A 17,786-nucleotide genomic window follows, 5' to 3' on the forward strand; every position below is an offset into this window, starting at 1 on the left:
AATAGAGTTTCTCTTTGCACTAATCCTTCTTTTATGCCCAAGGTGGTTAGTTTTGTCCTGTCCTTAAATCAGTCCATTCACCTTCCTTCCTTATTCCATTCCTCAGAATGGTGATGACAGATTTTACATACCTTGGATTGCATAGACAGCTCAGATGTTATTTGGATAAGACTGAAGTTGTTAGGAAATTTGAGCAACTTTTTGTTTCCTTTATGCCAAGAAATTTGTTTTACCTCTTTCTAAGCAAACCATCTCCTCCTGGGTTTCTAACGCCATTTCTACTTGTTATTCTTTTCATGGTAAGCAGCTTTCTTCTTCGGTTCAAGCTGATTCTACCAGGGTGGTTGTTTCTTCTGTTTTTTTTCAGTGGACTGGAAGCTACATCCATTTTGGAAGCTGCTACTTGGTTTTGTGTACTTGCTTTATTAAAACCCTGCAAGTTATTTGACGTTTCTAGGACCAGAGCTGGATTTGTCAGGGCCATCCTTCACGAGTTTTTTGAATGTTCCTTGGTTGCTTCCCTCTCCCTGCCTCAGCAGTAGCTTTTTTCATTCTCCCCTTAGTAAGGAATACTGTAACAGTGATCAGGAAGGACACAGTACAGATGTGGAAGAACTTACCATAACAATAGATGTCCTATGTTTTACTGTTACAGTATTCTATTCCTCCATTAAAACCTGGAAGACAGCCTCCTACTAGTGCTAATGTGATCTTTCCACATCCACTGCTTCCTGTTCTAAATCTGGATAACCACAGGAGAATAACTGAGCAGCATGATAACTTTTGTTAAAATCTTTGCCTCGCATCTCCAGGATTTGAGGTTCAGTCTTGACTTGTACTCACTGTCTGTATGGATATCCTGTTCCTACAGAGTGTTTAGATGGTGTCATTTAACATGATAGATGCCTTTTGACACACCAGTATCTGGGTTACACAGAAGTATAGCATCTTTACTTGTGGCTTTGCCCCCAATTCCCAAATAATTAAACACAAAAGCCAATAATCAGGGAAAGTTTTTAAATGTTACTCTAATTCACTTAAAAAGTTAATAGAACAGATTTTACAACAACATACATTTTGTGAAGAATAAAAGGTACAACATTTTAATGCTCATCATTATTATAGGACTGTATGATAACTGGAAATCAAACATTTTAGCAGTCAAGGCAAAGTCAGGGACAGTTGAGAGCTGTGCACCCAGAAAATTCTTCTGGTTTGCCCTGAGTTAACACTTTCAATACAGTGTAACCTTTTAGCCTTACCTTACTCCCCCTGTCACAAGGGCCATTAAGACATAAAATGTAGTAGAATATTTTCTTTCTTCCCTGCGATATAGACAAGGTCACCATCTTCAGAAGTTTGTATCCTGGTCCCCTTTCAAGGCAGTCTTCAGAAGTGGAAACTTTTCTTTCTGACTAGGGCTTGTTTTCTTGTTCAGGTCCTGTCAGGGAGCAAGGGTCTCGTTTAATCATTTCATTTTCCTTTATTATTAGGGTTTTTGCTGGGCCTGATACCTCTCCCTCCTTCATCCTGTACATTTTGTGCTATAATTATTCTGTTACTGTTATTACTTTCAGTTTTTTTGTCAACTAATGTTTTTGGGAGAGCAGTGTGCTGTTTGACTTTGGAGTTGAGCATTGATCTGCTTCCAATAGATCCTTTGTTACAACTGTCTCCATTGGTGAATTATTGTGCTGTCCATTTGTAGATAAGTTTCTTCATGTTCCCTTTCTTCTTTCAGGGCTATGTACTCCCCCATTCCTTGGGTTTACTGCATTGCTCCATATGAAACCTTTATACTTCACCATTCTACATTTTTTTGTAGAATGAGAAGTGTAGTTGACTCTTTGGCAGTTTTGAGCTTGTACTTCTTGAATGTCTTCACCATTCATTTCATACCTGTATTTGTTTTTTTACTCAATTTCAGTCTTTTTCTTCTGGAATTAAAATTCTATCCTGGCTGACTCTGCTTCTGTAAGACTGTTGGATCACATATTGTTCAATGCTTTTTTTTTCTCAGTACTGGCTTACCAGATTTCTGTTTGCTGATGAATTTTTCAGACACAGTCCTTGCACTTTATATGTGTTCAGGTCAACACTGAATCTGCTGATCTCATTGCCAGTTTGCTTTTAATCTAATGCTTAGTCATTCTATGCTTAAATTCCCCTTTTCTGTTTGTTATTGAGAGCTCTTGTCTTTGGCGTATTACTTTTTCTTACATTAGGCCCTAGGCTGTTTCCATTTCCATCAGACTGCTGGAGTGCTTATTGACAGTGCATATTGATCATTTCTCTGTGAGCATGCTAGATTCCTCCTCATTTGGAGGTCCTGTGCTGCTGGTCTTGTGCCATGCCTCTCATTAGGCTTAGTCCTCTTAGGGTTTGACAGCATACTGAGTTATGACTATCTGTTCATCTCTCTTACATCCCAGAAGTCAAGTTGTTTCCTTACAAGCTTTAATTCTTCATTCAGGAATGCAGTATATTTCCCTGATAATTGTTTTACTTTCATTTTGGCAGTTAGTGTAATGTAAAATGGATCTTGGTTTATGGGATCAGGATGTACAAGTCCTTTTTGTTATATTTTACAGTGAGTAATTATTAGTCTCCCTTTTCTTTGTGAGGCATTTGTAGGTCAGGTATTTCATGTTTGTGTCCATCTGGAGATGCTGTCTTTTGAGGCAGCCTGTGCAGTGATCCATCCAGCAAATTTTGCTTGTGACTGTGCTAGAGGTATAGAAAGATGGCCAAGTGTCACATGTGGACATGATATAACAATAGATATGTAGGTCCAGCCTCATCTTCCTCTATGATCCCATCTTCCTCCTGCCTTTCTGCTATGGGTTTGGAAGTTGCTTCAGAGTGCTTTTGTCTCTGTCATCAGTTTTTTTTTGTGTGTGCTCTGCCTTCCGCAGTCTAACAGTGATTTGGACAGTGATCCCTTCATGCACAGAACTGTAAGACAAGAGAAGACGTTTGGTGACCTGCAAAAGTTTTAGGTGTAGGGCTTCCAGAGACCTGCCAGGCTCTAGTCCTTGAGGTAGAAAAATATACATCTCTCATTATAGCAAGTGCATAACTTTCATTTTTTGGGATTTACTGCAAGAACTATCTGCCACTGTATGGGATAAATTTAAGAAAGATGCATTTTGTTGTTAAACATTATACAGATACTGTGTAGAAAAGGAGATGGGAGGATTTGTGTAATAAAGGAAGCAATTAGAGGAATTGTAGGGTAGGGTCTTAAAACAATATAGAATTTTCAGCAGAAGTAGTGAATTGAACATTTAATGGATAAGAAACTGCAGTTTTTTTTCCATGAGACTTTAAACGATCAGTATTTTAGTTCCCCTGACTACCAAAAGGCCTTGGAAGTATGACTAAGTCAACAGAGGTCAAGCAGGCTAATATTTATTTATCACTTGTTTGTTTGTTTAGATGCTTTTATTTCTGTCAGACTGCTGTTATATTTCAAATGGACCATTTTCATACTAACGCAAAAAGAAAAAAGCCTGATACGAAAATATGAAAGTTTTATTCAGTAAAAAAAGACAAGTAAGAAAAAATTTTTAAAAAATATATGCATATACACACAAACACTATATATATATATATATATATATATATATATATATATGTATATATATATATATATATATATGTATGTATGTATATATATATATATATATATATATATATATATATATATATATATTAGAATGCTAGTGATGTAGAATGTTACAAAATATATATATATATATATATATATATATATATTATATCATTGAGTGAGCTGAATAAGGAAAACATTTTGGATAACAGAATTTATAATGCTATAATTAAACAATGGGGGAAGAGAATGACAGGCAGATAGCTATAGGATGAGGGGTATAAAGAGATGTTTGCAGCTAGGTAAGAGTAGAGTGAATATATGAGGTATTGTGAGTAGACATGGTAGATAAAATTGAAAAAGAGAGAAAGGTAGAGGACTTAATGTAAATGGGATTAATTAATTAATTAATTAATTCATTAATTAATTAATTAATTATTGAGCTGAGGGGATCATAAGGACTACAAGATTCATGGTGTTGATGGACTTGATGAAAACTTAATCCTCCAAATCAGTGGCTGTCATGCTGAAAGCCTGGGCGTGTCTTCACTCATTTAAAAAACTGGTGAATAGGGTCTGTAGCACACTCAAACTTTTAAGTGGGATGGTTAGAAAACATTAATAAGGGAATGGTAACATTTGTTAGAAACTGATGCTGAGTCGCCTACCCAGTTATGGGTTTGTTAGCTGTCAAGATTGTTTGCTTGAGTCCTTTTTATTTGTTGGTGTAGGTTTAGATCGCTAGTATGGTTGTTAGTACAGCCACTAGATTTTCAAAGAAGTAAGAGGATTAATAGATAGATAGATAATAGATTAATAATTAAGAGGTGTAATAGGACTGAGTCTTTCATAGTTCAAAAAGTGAGACACAAGTCACCTCAGTGCAGCTGGTTGGCTACTGAGTTCAGAGAGGCTTGTGCTCAAGTATCAGAATAATTGAAGGTTTTAAGATCTTTAATTATCTTTGTTAGAAATCTTTGGGGCCTTTTCAGTTGAGTGGTATGCTTGGGTTTGTACACACCATAGGGTGCACTGAGTATTCAGTAACTGCCAGATAGAAGGATTTCTTGACTAAGAAGAAGTCAAGGCCAATGTTAGTGGTATCTGGCTGACTAAATTTGCTGATGATTGCAAATTAGGAGCTGTCATTGAATCTCAAGCTGACACAAATGTTCTCCAGGATGGACTGACACAGACAAACAACTGGTGTCAGAGCCATGGACTAAAACTAAATGCCAAGAAATGCATAATCATTTCCTTTGGGAAGTCATCCATCCCTGGTAATTATCATATTGACAACACACCCCTTAGAGTTGACCCAGTAGTCAGGGACTTAGGGACGCACATAGATAGTAATCTACACTTTTTTCATCACGTGTCTAGAGTGGTGAGGAAATCATTCTATGCTGGGCAACTTATAAACAAAGGTATGGCATCTAAGTCCAAGAAAGTCATTGTTCCACTGTATTCAGCATTCATCAGACCTGTCATTGAGTACAGTACCCCCTTTGGTATGTACCTAACCAGGCATATCCAACAACTGGAACGTCTAAAGAGGTTCCTCACTAAAAGAATACAGGGCATAAGTAATATGTCCTATGCAGACTGCCTCAAGGCCTATCCCTGTATTCTGTCTCCTACAGGCTTTTGAGGGGAGATCTATACCTGGAAATACAGGGCATTGTCAGACTCCACTCTAATGGACCTCATGCATATCCACAAAACAAACAGCACGAGATTTACCCAATGTTCTTTGTGTTTCACTGTTGCAGTCATTACATTTGGATAATCTGCTGGCAGGTTGCCCTCAGTCGGCTTGAATACCAAAGTCTTGGGTCCTGTGTCGGTTGCTGTCTACTCTTCCATGACGTCAGCTCATCAGGAGTATAAAACAAGCAGCCGACGCCATTTTCTTTAGTCTTTCTTGCTGCACAGTGCCCGAAGCAGAAGCATTTCGCAAGTGCCGGTTAGCCGACTCCTGAAATATTCGAGTTTGAGTTTCAGAACCGAAGTGTTCACTAAAGCTAAGTACCCCGTTGGGGAAACTTTTTTCTTGCTCCATACCGATGTCAGAAAAAGTTAATAATTGTATTACTTGTGGAAAGTAAATACCTCATAAGGATTTCCATTTATACTGTATTCCTTGCCTAGGCCCTGATCACAACATGCCTGGCTGTCGGTTTTGTGCTAGATTTAACCAACGCACTATTAAGCATCGGTATATTTTTGCCTCAAAGTGTTTTGGAAACAGATTTAACTACCCAGAAATGTTTTCAGATAGCAATCTGACTACCAGAATACATAAAAAACACAAAGAAAAGGACAGAGAGAGACAGTCGAGGTCCAAAACCGACGAAGCTTCTCCTAAGCCAATCGCTGGTTTCCCGGTACTCAGTGAGGTGCTTTTGCAGCTCCTGATACCCGCTACTTTCGAGTCGCAGGCCCCTACCGACACCCATGTGGAGTCTGGCATGCCACGAGATACTCAAAATATTGGACCCACGGATGTAACTCCCTCAGATGGGTCCTGAGCCGCTGAGCAGGCACCGGCTACTGAGGGTGTATTCAGGCCTCAACATTTTTATATCAAACAGACAGCTGCAAAACCAAAGACAAAAGCAACTTCTAAAACTAAAACACCGACGCATGAGCCACATGCACAGGCCTCTATGCCTAAAAAACAGATGATCAAAATGGCTGAAGACCTTATTACCTTGATCAGGGGTTCCCATCCCCCTCCAGATAAGAGGCCTAGGCAAGACACTGATTATGAATCTTCAGATCAGGTTTCTGTTTCTTCTGATTCCTCTTCTGATCAGGAATTATCTATACCTCCCTATGAGGATTCTGATGCAGAGGAGTCTGTACCATCTGCATCACCTCCTGAGGATTATTCATTAGGAGAAACCTTGCATACTTTGAGGGAGCATTTTCACTGGGAGAGTCAATATTTCTCAGAATCAAAAAAGAGGCTCAGGGATTTCCTTCTTCTCCCTCAGCACAGGCCTTTAGCCATACCCCCTGTTTTAGACATTGTGGATGATGTGTTTTCAGAGTCAAGCTTGACCCCTGACTCCTTACCTCCGGCTCCCAGCAAGCCTGACAGATATTACAGGGTCCCTGACTCACACAAATTTTTATTTAGAAACCCTGCTGCTGATCCTGAAACTACTTCACAAGGTCCAAAGGGAGTTAAGGCCTCAACAGCAAAAAATCCTACCCCTTCTGACAGAGATTCAAGGGCACTGGATAGATGGGGAAAAAGGTTTATACATCTGCAACCTTGGCAATTAGGGCCTTAAACTGCCAGTTTCATATGCTCAAGTATCAACAACATGTTATGGGATTGCTGAAACAGAAAATTATGTTGATTTCTGAATGTGCAGAAAATAAAGAATTGCAGGAATTATTGCATGCAGCTGAACAGGTTGGAAAGCATACTTTGCAATGTGGTTTTGATTCCTTAGAGGCCTCCTGCAGGGCTGCAGTTACTGGATCTGTGATTAGGAGGCATGCCTGGCTAAAGGAACAAAATTTGCCTGATCGTGTTAAAGCAAAAATTACTAGATGCACCTTTACAGCATGATACTCTGTTTGGTATTAAGACAGAAGAGGTTTTAAAGAAAATGGAAGACAAAGCTAAGTCTATGCAAACTGTAAAAGACTTCTTACAAGTGCAGCCACCAAGATTCAGTAGACACTGGCCTAAAAAAATTGGTCCTTTCCAGCATCAGACAGAGCTCAAAGGGGCAAATCCAGACGCCCTAAGGGTTCCAGATACCAGGCACAAGATTCATACAGGTCAAAGCAATGGGGGCGCTTCTACCTCCAAATCTGGAGGAGATAAAGAGCAAACTTACAGAAAACAGTCCCAATGACGTCCCTCTGCCTTCATCAAGCACTTATCTTTTGGCAGCACCCTTAGGGGGAAAAGTAGCACTTTTTGCTCAAAATTGGCAGTTAATAACCCAGGACAAGTGGGTGCTAAACATAGTAACACAGGGATACAGATTCCATTTCCATACTCTGTCAATGGCAAACGGTTGGCCATATCTGCCAAAAAATCAATGGGCAGAGGCACAGAAACAGGTTACGTCCCTCATGGATATGGGGGCCATTCAGCCAGTACCAGAACAGGAAAAAGGACAAGGTTTTTATTCAAGACTGTTCTTGGTACCCAGAAAGGACAAGGCCTGGCGGCCAATACTGGATTTATCAATTCTGAACACATACCTGGACTTTCCAAAATTCAAAATGCTGACTTTGCGGCAGCTTCTGCCCATGCTGGGAAAGAATGCTTGGCTGGTGACATTAGACGTAAAAGAGGCATGCCTGCATGTCCCAATAAGGCAATCGTGTAGAAGATACCTCAGATTCAAGGCTGGCTTAATGCATTACCAATTCTCTGCCCTGCCCTTTGGCTTATCTACTGCGCCCAGGGTCTTTACAAAGTACTTGGCACCAGTAATTGCATTTTGCAGACAAAGAAGTATACAAATATATCCTTACTTGGACGACTGTCTCATTCAAGCAGAGAACAAGGACATTCTTCTTCAGCACCTAGCGTTTGTGAAAAGGCTTCTAACATGCCTAGGGTACACAATAAACAAAAAGAAATCACAACTGGTACCCTCTCAAAAGATAACATTCCAGGGTGCAAGCTTGAATACAACTGCCCAGATGGCTTACCTCACACCAGACAAGCAAAGGCAACTGACTCCTTACTTCAAACTGATGGCAACAAAAACCCAGTTATCTGAAAGACAAATTCTGCAGACCTTGGGCTTCATGGCATCCTGCATCCTACTGATTCCATATGCAAGACTGCATATGAGGAAACTTCAGTGGTACCTAAAAAGTTTATGGAGTCAACATTGTCACAGTCTGGAATGATTCCTCTCATTCCCTGCCTACAACAGGAGTTTCTATGGTGGGCAAAGGCATGTCACCAAAACATGGGACGGGCGTTCACTCTACCCCCTGCCAGCCAAACCTTAACAACAGACTCATCAGATTATGCCTGGGGGGGCCCACATGGCGGGAAGATGAATTCAGGACATATGGACCCCAAAACAAATGCATCTACATATCAACCAGAAAGAGATGCTAGCTGTTCAAAATGCCCTGACAGCCTTCAAGGACTTACTTCATCCAGGACAACTACTGATAAAGACGGACAACACCATGGTCATGTGGTATATAAACAAGCAGGGGGGCACGCACTCAATACCCCCTTTGCAGATTAGCCATGGCACTGTGGGACACAGCTTTGACTTACCAATTACATCTTCAAGCTCAATTCCTGCCAGGAAAACAAAATACTCTGGCAGACGATTTAAGCAGAAACCTTATGGATCCTCACGAGTGGAAACTAGATCCACAAGTCTTCAGCATGATAACAAAGAAATGGGGGAGCCCAGACATAGATCTGTTTGCCTCTCCTCAAAATTATCAATTGAAAAGATTCTGCACAAGGACTTATCACAGACAAGCGTGGAAAGTGGACGCCCTATCCTTCAGTTGGAAAAACTTATCAGTTTACGCCTTTCCTCCTCTGCCTCTTCTTCCCAAGGTCCTCCTAAAAGTCAGACAAGAGAAACCAAAGATGATACTAATTGCCCCGGACTGGCCCCGCCAATACTGGTACCCATTCCTAAGGAACTTGTCTCAATACCCAGCCTGGACCTTACCTCAAAGACCTCAACTACTGTCCCAGCAAAACAATCGGATCCTGCACAATCAGCTCCAGACACTGAACCTGGCAGCATGGCTGATCATGTAGTTATACAAACAACACCTCTCAGTAAAGCTGTGATGGATGTCATTTTGGAAGCCAGGAGGCCCAGTACTAGAAAATCTTATGCTGATAAATGGAAGAGATTCTGTGCTTGGAATCAAGCACAAGGAACTGATACAGCAGAACCAAATATTCCTCAGATATTACAGTACTTGACTGAGATGCTTGACAAAGGCCTATCTTTCTCATCAATTAAAATCTATGCCTCTGCCATTTCGGCTCATTACAATACAGAGCCACCAATCTTTTCTCATCCTTTACTAAAGCAGTATCTTAGAGGAGCCAAAAATGTAAGGCCTCCTAGAAGATCACCAATACCTGCATGGGACCTTAATTATGTGTTGGAAAAGCTCACCCTGCCTCCATCTGAACCAGCTGCTACTGCTGATATAAAGTTCTTATCATGGAAAACAGCTCTGCTACTAGCAATTACTTCAGCAAGAAGAGTCTCAGAGCTACAGGCCCTCATGGCTGTGGAGCCTTTTATCATATTTTACCCAGACAGGGTGTGTCTGAGGACAAATCCAACATTTATGCCTAAGGTGGTTTCCTTTGTGTCTCTTAACCAAACTATTCATCTGCCAACCTTTTTATCCAAATCTGCAGAACAAGGGGGAGAGAATTCTGCATTCTTTGGACGTACACAGGTAGCTAAGATTCTACTTGAGCAGGACTAAAGCTCTAAGACAAACTGAGCAATTACTAGTGACATATGCTGCAGGATCAGAAGGAAAGGCTATTTCACAGCAGAGTATTTCAAAGTGGATAAGCGACTGCATTTGTTTCTGCTACTTACACCATGGTAAACCTGTGCCCGAGGGCATTAGGTCTCATTCCACCAGAGCTGCAGCTACTTCAGCAGCCTTTCTCAGAGGAGTACCAACCAAAGACATTCTAGAGGCTGCTACTTGGAGTTCTGTTCACACCTTTACAAAGCATTATCGTTTGCCTCTGTACTCTAAGTCCAGGGCAGGCTTTGTCACTGCAGTTCTGCAGGGCCTTATAGCCGCACCTAATGCTGTTTAGCTCCAGCCTCCCAACCATAGCTTTGGGATTCTACCCAAGTGTAATGACTGCAACAGTGAAACACGAAGAACATAGTACAGTTGTGTACACTTAACCATAAATGTAGATGTTCGAGTGTATTCACTGTTGCAGTCCAGGTTACCCGCCCGCCATCCCCCTTTCATTCTGGAGTTTATCTTTCCTTCTCTATCTTCTACAACCTATGTGGTGTATTTGCTTGTAGATGAAGGTAAAGTTTATATTGATGCATGTATATATAGTTTATATATATATATATATATATATATATATATATATATATATATATATTTTTTTTTTGCTACCTTTTTGGGGGCACCTGACATCTGGGGCAAGAAAAACTAAAGAAAATGGCGGCTGCTTGTTTTATACCCCTGTCGACCTGACGTCATGGAAGAGGAGACAGCAACCAACGCAGGACCCAAGACTTTGGAATTCAGGCCGACTGAGGGCAGCCTGCCAGCAGATTACCCAAATGTAATGACTGCAACAGTGAATACACTTGAACATCTACATTTGTGTTAAGTGTACACATCTGTACTTTTTAAAGACTTAAACCTTGCCTGTGATATAAATAGGACCTGCTGGAGAGAGAGGTATGTATTCCAGAGACTATGCTGTCTATGGAACAGGCTCCCCATCCATGTGAAGCAGAGTTCCTCCCTGACCCAATTCAAGTGCAACTTGGACAATTGGATGAGAAACCAGAAATTCATCCCTGGTTTGGCACCCAAGTCTGTAATGGACAGAGGTAGCCTATAAATGTTTCATCTCCCAGGCCCATGTTTACACTTATCAAGGGTATCAGAACTTGTCAGAGATTTGGGATTCATGGCTAGTCTTAAAAAGGCCCTTGTGGTCATTAGCCTAGTAAACACCTATGAACCTATGAGGTGAATACATGGTGATTAAATATGCAAAAGAGGTGTCCACATAAGTACACAGGTCTCCTTTCACTATGTCTGTCTGAAGAGGAGTACCTTTTATAATACCTGAGGTGAGACAGCATTTTTCCTGATCACTACTACACTGCACATTTGTTTGCATTCAGCTTTAGGCTGTTTTCATTACACCAGGTATTTCTATCTGCCCGAGGCATTTTAGCCCCATCGTTTTGTGGCTTAGGCCACCCCTTTAGTATGGGGAACTATACCCATTAATTTTCTGTGCCTCTGTCGAGCAGTGACACTGAGGTAATCCTTTTGCATTTGCATGTTCCAGCTTTTGTTGGAGCTGTTTGTATCAATGCATGAGCAAATAATAGTACCCTTCTTACAGTCATCATCATCAGCATACTTGGTCAGCTGCACTTCTTCTGAGGCTTGGATGTCTGCAAAATAAGTGCCAAACAGGAGAGGGCCCAGCACAGATCCCCGTAGTACTCTTCTAGGTACATTTACGTTTAGAGTAGTATTGGCAACTTTCACACTTGGATAGCCATCATGACTGATTTATCAGTAATACCATCAAGGGGGATAGCATCAGAAGCCCTAGCCAGATTGAGATAAGAAGCAGTCACTGAGTGACCACTGTCCACAGCCTCTGTAACCCTTTCAGAGAAACTTACTAGATTAAATAAGATTACATAAAACTTGTACTGGACACCTAATATACATCCAAAAAACAAGGAACAAATATGGAGATTCGTGCTGTCCAGCATGTTTTGGTAATCTGTGAAAAAAGGCATCCTTGTGCTGTCTGATGCATCCCTGAAGAGAAGGCCTTTAAGTGATATTTAAAACATAGTCACAGATACAATTAAATTCTCTTTGTAGCATGACTGACTTGTTGCTGAAAATTATGATCCAGGCTCTTTATTAACTGTGTCAGCTTAAGTATTATCTGCAGTACCTTGTTTCTAGTAATGCACATTCAATTAATAGTACTTATGTGCTAGTAGTTTTGAGTCAATCCGCTGTAGACTTGAGTTTACAAAACCATCTGAATCTGTCATTTAAATGTGTTATTTGTACATCCATGCACATCTCTACAGCATATATGTTAGACATGGAAGACTTGTAGTCATTCACTTTCTGAATGCCAGTAGATTTATTGTATATATTTTAATTATTTTCCTGACTGCTTTTTCCAGCTGTTGACCATGTTATTTATTTAAGTAGTTTTTTTCAGTTGTCTTCATATGACACCCATCTATAAGCCTTATCACTATAGTTCTAAGTTGGTGTACATGACTTTTATAACTTTATCAGGTCATGTTGCTCTGAATCATATTATATACTATCTTGTATCTTAGATTTGTTGTTGTAATTTTTTGACTTTGTGCGCTTCATTTTTTTCTGAGGTTTTCTCCCCAGGACATCAGTAAAAATTGGGAATTCCTAGTTGTAATTCCCAGTCAGCAAATGTAAATAAGTAAGTCAGTGAGGGAATAAAGGCAGTTCTGTGTTAAACAACTGTACAAATATAGCAGACCTCTGTATTGGAATGACACTGCTTCCCTATGTTTTATATAGTTTGTTTACCAGCGTAGTACACTGATCACAGTAGACCATTTGCAGGCAAAGCCTGGGTAAAAAAATTCACACAAAAAATTAAAACGAACAAATTTGCAAACATGGAGTAATCACAGAAGGTAGAGAATCCATAGACAATTGTAACTATTTGTAAATATTATTAAAAGAGTAAAAAAAAATATTTTTGTAGTAAATATGTGAGGGAAGCAACAGGTGAAAACATTGTGTCGTAGTAGAAGTGTTGCAGGTAAAGAAGGACTTAGGTGATGTGTCCAGTGGAAAAGCACTTTGCAGTCATATTTTTGAAGGAGATATCTTTCGACTTGTGCTCTGAAAGTGGGGAAAGAGGAGACTTCTTTTCGGTGAGGGGGTGGGATTGACAGAGTTTAGAATGGAGAAGGAATGATCGGTATAGGGCAGTTTGGTTTGGAATGTCTGGAGTGAGGAAGTTAATGGGGAGAGGTTGTGAAGGTTGTAGGGGGTAGCTTTATTATGGAGTTTAGCTGCAAGAGGTGGAAAGACGCGTGGCTGAAATAGTTTGAAAAGAAGAGACCCTGGGAGAAGCTCAACTCTGTAGGAGAACGGTAGCCATTTGGAGATGTGAAATCCAGTGTCTAACAACAAACTCTGTGGACTATGTTAAGTGACTGATTCAACAGCCTTTCTGATGATGGCAGCTGTCTTATCAGGGGAGGTCTTTGTCAGCCTTTCAGGACAGTTTTCAGCCAAAAACACCTTCATGTCAAGACAGACAATATTACAGTAATGCAGCACATAAACAAAGAAGAACTCGATCCTTCCACCTGTAGAGAGACAATTGTAATGTCACAGAGGGCTTTATAAATTAATTTGCATCTTTGAGTAGTTCACATTATGGGTTTACAGAATCATTTAGCATATGCCCTTAGCAGGAAAATAACACTGACACTTAAATGGAAACTAGTTCCACTTACAGATACTTGGCCTTCTAGATGTAGTCCTGCTTACTATATATCACAACACTGAGGTCAAGATTCTCTTTGTTGTCTCATTCCTCACAGCACAGTTTAGAAGGTAAATGCTTTCTCTTTCAGATGGACTGAAACCTTTAATTTATACTTGTCATCCTTTGTTACTTTGATACAGAAGGTATTGCTTAATACAAAACAGAACAAGGGCAGACAAATTCTAGTAGCACTAGCAGAAGAACAGTGTTGTTTTCTGCTTTTGGGTCTGATCACTTTAGTACCTGACCATTACCTCTGACCAAGTCCTTACTTACGCGTCAGTAGGGTAGGGTGCTACATAACATTCTGAAAACCCTAACAGCCTGAAGGACAGAATTTTGATTCCTTACACTGTCTCCTTTTCCACTCTAATTTCAAATATCGTAAATGAAACCAAAAGACCTACTACAAGAAAGTCTTACTTTTAGAAGTGGAAGAGTTTTGTTCCTTGGACCATGTCAAAAGTCCCAAATCATATACATTGTCACCTCCCAATACTATTAGACTATTTGAATCATGTATTTAATTCCTGATTTATCATCTGTCAAAATACATGCCTAAGCAGTGTGTGCATGTCTGATATCTTTTGTCCCATATTGCATTACACAGTCTATTAAGATTTTCCGTAAAGGGAATTTTAATTTAAGACACCCCAAAAAGTATAATCTTTCTCTGTGGTGTTTGAACTTTAGGTTAGAGAAGCTGATTTTACATTCATTTGAACCAACATATACCGTTTAGTATGTTTCATTCCTTAGAAGGCACTTTTTCTAGTGGCTGTTACATCAGGAAGAAAGATCTCCGTTAGAATTTAACATTTTGAAGTACCTTACTTGTTATTTCCATTATGAAAGGGTGTTACTCAGGACTAGCCCATCTTTTACCCATAAAGTGGTATTTGCTGTATTTTGTAATCACTCAGTTCATCTGTCTGTCTTTACCCAACTACCAGAATGACTGAGAAAATTGTAATTGCTGGATGTATACTGACAAGTTAGATATTGAACTAGAACAACTAGAGACACTAGGAACCTTGATTTTTTTTGGTTTGTTAGTTTCACTCAGTAAAACATAAGAAAACCTACTACTTTATAAGTAAACTGTCTCTAAATGGTTAAGCAGTTGTACTGCATTTTGTTATGCTAGAGAATAATAAACTTCTACAAGAAACAGTAAGAAAACACCCCACTTAAAGTAGCTACAAATTTGTAGCCCGATTGGGAAATGCTTTTGCTCAAGACATTTTAATTGATATCACACGGTGTATTGTTCATACATCACAAAACACTATAAGTCGGACGTGCAGTCTAAAGGTAAGTATGTGTTTTGGCATGGCTGTGCTACGGGGTATTCTGTAACTATCTGCCCCTTCCCATGAGTATACTAGCACTGTTTGGAATTCTAGCCAGGTCTTATGAATTACTTTTATACTTGGGATATGTGAAGAAGATAGCAAGTATATCATTGTGTAACAATAGATCTTTGAGTTGAGGTCACTGTTACAATAAAGCTTCCCTCCCTCCACCCCAAGAAAACGGTAGTATTTCTTTAACCTTTTATTATCTTTTTTATATAGGAACTTTTACAATAATAAAATTAGCTTGTAGTAAATAAAAATAGTTTCTCCTTATGACTGTCACAATAAGCGTAAGTGCTGACTTGTGTATTCCTGCCTTGTGTCCTAGATGTTGCTCTTTGGAATGCCAGCACAAAATCAATGTTGGCTTGCATAAGGTTATGAATAGTACAGGTGATGAAAACTCTAACCAGAATAGAAGACCACAAAAATTGATCAAACCTAGAGGTTGTGATTTAATTTTTCTGTGACCTTTCCTGTATGCGCCCACAGTTGTATTATTTATTTCTCTGTATCTCAACAGTATGGCCTACATTTCTAAGTAATAGTTTTCTGTAGAAATTCACACTGTAATCTCACTGAACATTTCAAGAAGATTTTAAGAATACACAGTAAGCATTAATTGTTTAACCATTCTTGCTGTGTGTGGTTTATCATCAAACTGTGTAAAAGAGGCAGCAAGGTTATATTTCTGTATATTTGTCTCTTGAGAGTAATATGAATCCCTGTAGTGAAGTTTGTTAACTTAATCCATTTAGTTTAAGCTGGGTTTGTACTTATTATTGAAATTGGGTCAGAGAAATCATGATTGCTGGTTTATACATGAAAAGAAAAAACAGGCAGATGGATTTGCAGAAGTGCCACAAATTCTTTAGTCTGCTTAATCAAAAGACGTCTGTTGGAAGTATCGGTTACAGGTTTAGTAATTAGACATAAGTAGGTCACTGTTATCAGTCATAGGTAATTAGCAGAGATGAAGAAAAAAAAAAACACTGCTTTGTAAATGATGAAGAAAACAACTGTTTCCAGCCTCATTGCTGACTGCTGGTAATTAAAATGATATGACAGTTTTTTAAGTTGGCTTTGCACTGTATTAATGCAGATTCTGTTTTATAACCTGCATTGTCCCCATTTCTTTATAAAGTCCCGGCCTTCCCTCCACTTACCTATCCAGGTTTTCTGACTTGATGTAGACACTTTTCCTTGGTTTCTTTCAGGTCTCCTAGTAATCTACAGTGTTTCACTTCAGATCAGTCTGTATGTATGTATATCTGTTTGCATGTTTGTCTGTCTGCCTATCTGTTTTTGTGAACTGGATATGTGTTACATTTACAGTCCTTAATCAGGTGATTTACAAATCTCTTCTTCAGTGTGGGATCATTTTTAAATCTTTGAATATCCTGTGGAAATAGTTCCCGTGTGACTGGGGTAGTCTTTGTGAAGGATCTTTCACATGGTATTCATTTCAGTGTGGAAGCATCTTTACTTGTAAATCTTAAGTAGTATGTTATGGTTTAAGTATGTATCTTGCTATCAAGAGGAGGGAAGGATGTACGTGTTAGTAAATGAAGCATTAGTAACTTGAGGAGGAGAGTGATTTCTAGATATTATAGTAAGTCAGTGCACTATCTTTTTGCTTCCCCCAGGAACTCTCCTGATGACTCCTCTACCTACAGCCAACCAGTTGGCCCTTTCATTCTCCCTTCCCATGCTAAAGTGTAGTAGTAGGGAGCAGGCTAGCTTGCTGGTCCTGAGGGGCAGCCTGTCCTCTCCCTATGGTAGCAGACCCTCAGGCAGCTCCTCTGAGCCGATGCCTCTGCACGATGAGTTCTTCTGAGCTTCTGATGTGACTGAACTTGGCACCATGGGTTCAGCAGGTTCCAACTCCACTGGAAACAGTACTCCTGTTAGCCGCCACCCTTGTGATGAGCTAGAGCCAGCCACCTCCCTCCTTGAGGACATGAGAGAGAAATGGTCACTTACTCACTTCCTGTCCAGCTGGCTCCTACAAGCACCCAAGCTGCTAATCGAACTTGGGTCACTGTAGGAGTATCATGGCTACATTTTCTGAGCAGTTCTACAGTGGTTTTCCTTAGCCTGTGGTAATGTAATGTAACAACATATTTTATTTGATACAGTTTGGAGAATCTTTGTATTTTTAATAGAATTTGGTGTTATAAAGAGGAGGTAGTACTGTATCTTTGAAATTAACATTCTAACCCCCCCCCATGGCTTTTCAAGCTTTAAAACATTGTAGGTGTTTATACTTACAAGCAAAAGTAGTCATTTCAGTTTTTTTTTAGTTACATTTGTGTGTGTGTGTGTGTGTGTGTGTGTGTGTGTGTGTGTGTGTGTGTGTGTGTGTGTGTGTGTTGACCTCAGAATAGACTGAGGTGTTTTATTTTGAGACTGACAAAAATAAGATTTTCATGCAGATCTTTTATTGGAAGGTTTGGGTGTTTGCTAGTATTTGATCTGTACCAAAAACATTGCAGTAGATAGTACCACTGATCATTAA

The 17,786-nt window shown here is 39.6% G+C and overlaps 1 protein-coding gene across 1 annotated transcript in view; it reads left to right on the forward strand.

Annotated features, from left to right (window-relative positions):
* The window catches only part of LOC122794902, a 2,498,277-nt gene that overhangs the window by 1,636,851 nt on the left and 843,640 nt on the right, over positions 1–17,786 (forward strand). The window lies entirely within an intron of this gene.

This window comes from Protopterus annectens, chromosome 2.part1, assembly GCF_019279795.1.
Source record: "Protopterus annectens isolate FY-2018-M chromosome 2.part1, PAN1.0, whole genome shotgun sequence".
In the NCBI taxonomy this organism is placed as follows: domain Eukaryota; kingdom Metazoa; phylum Chordata; order Ceratodontiformes; family Protopteridae; genus Protopterus; species Protopterus annectens.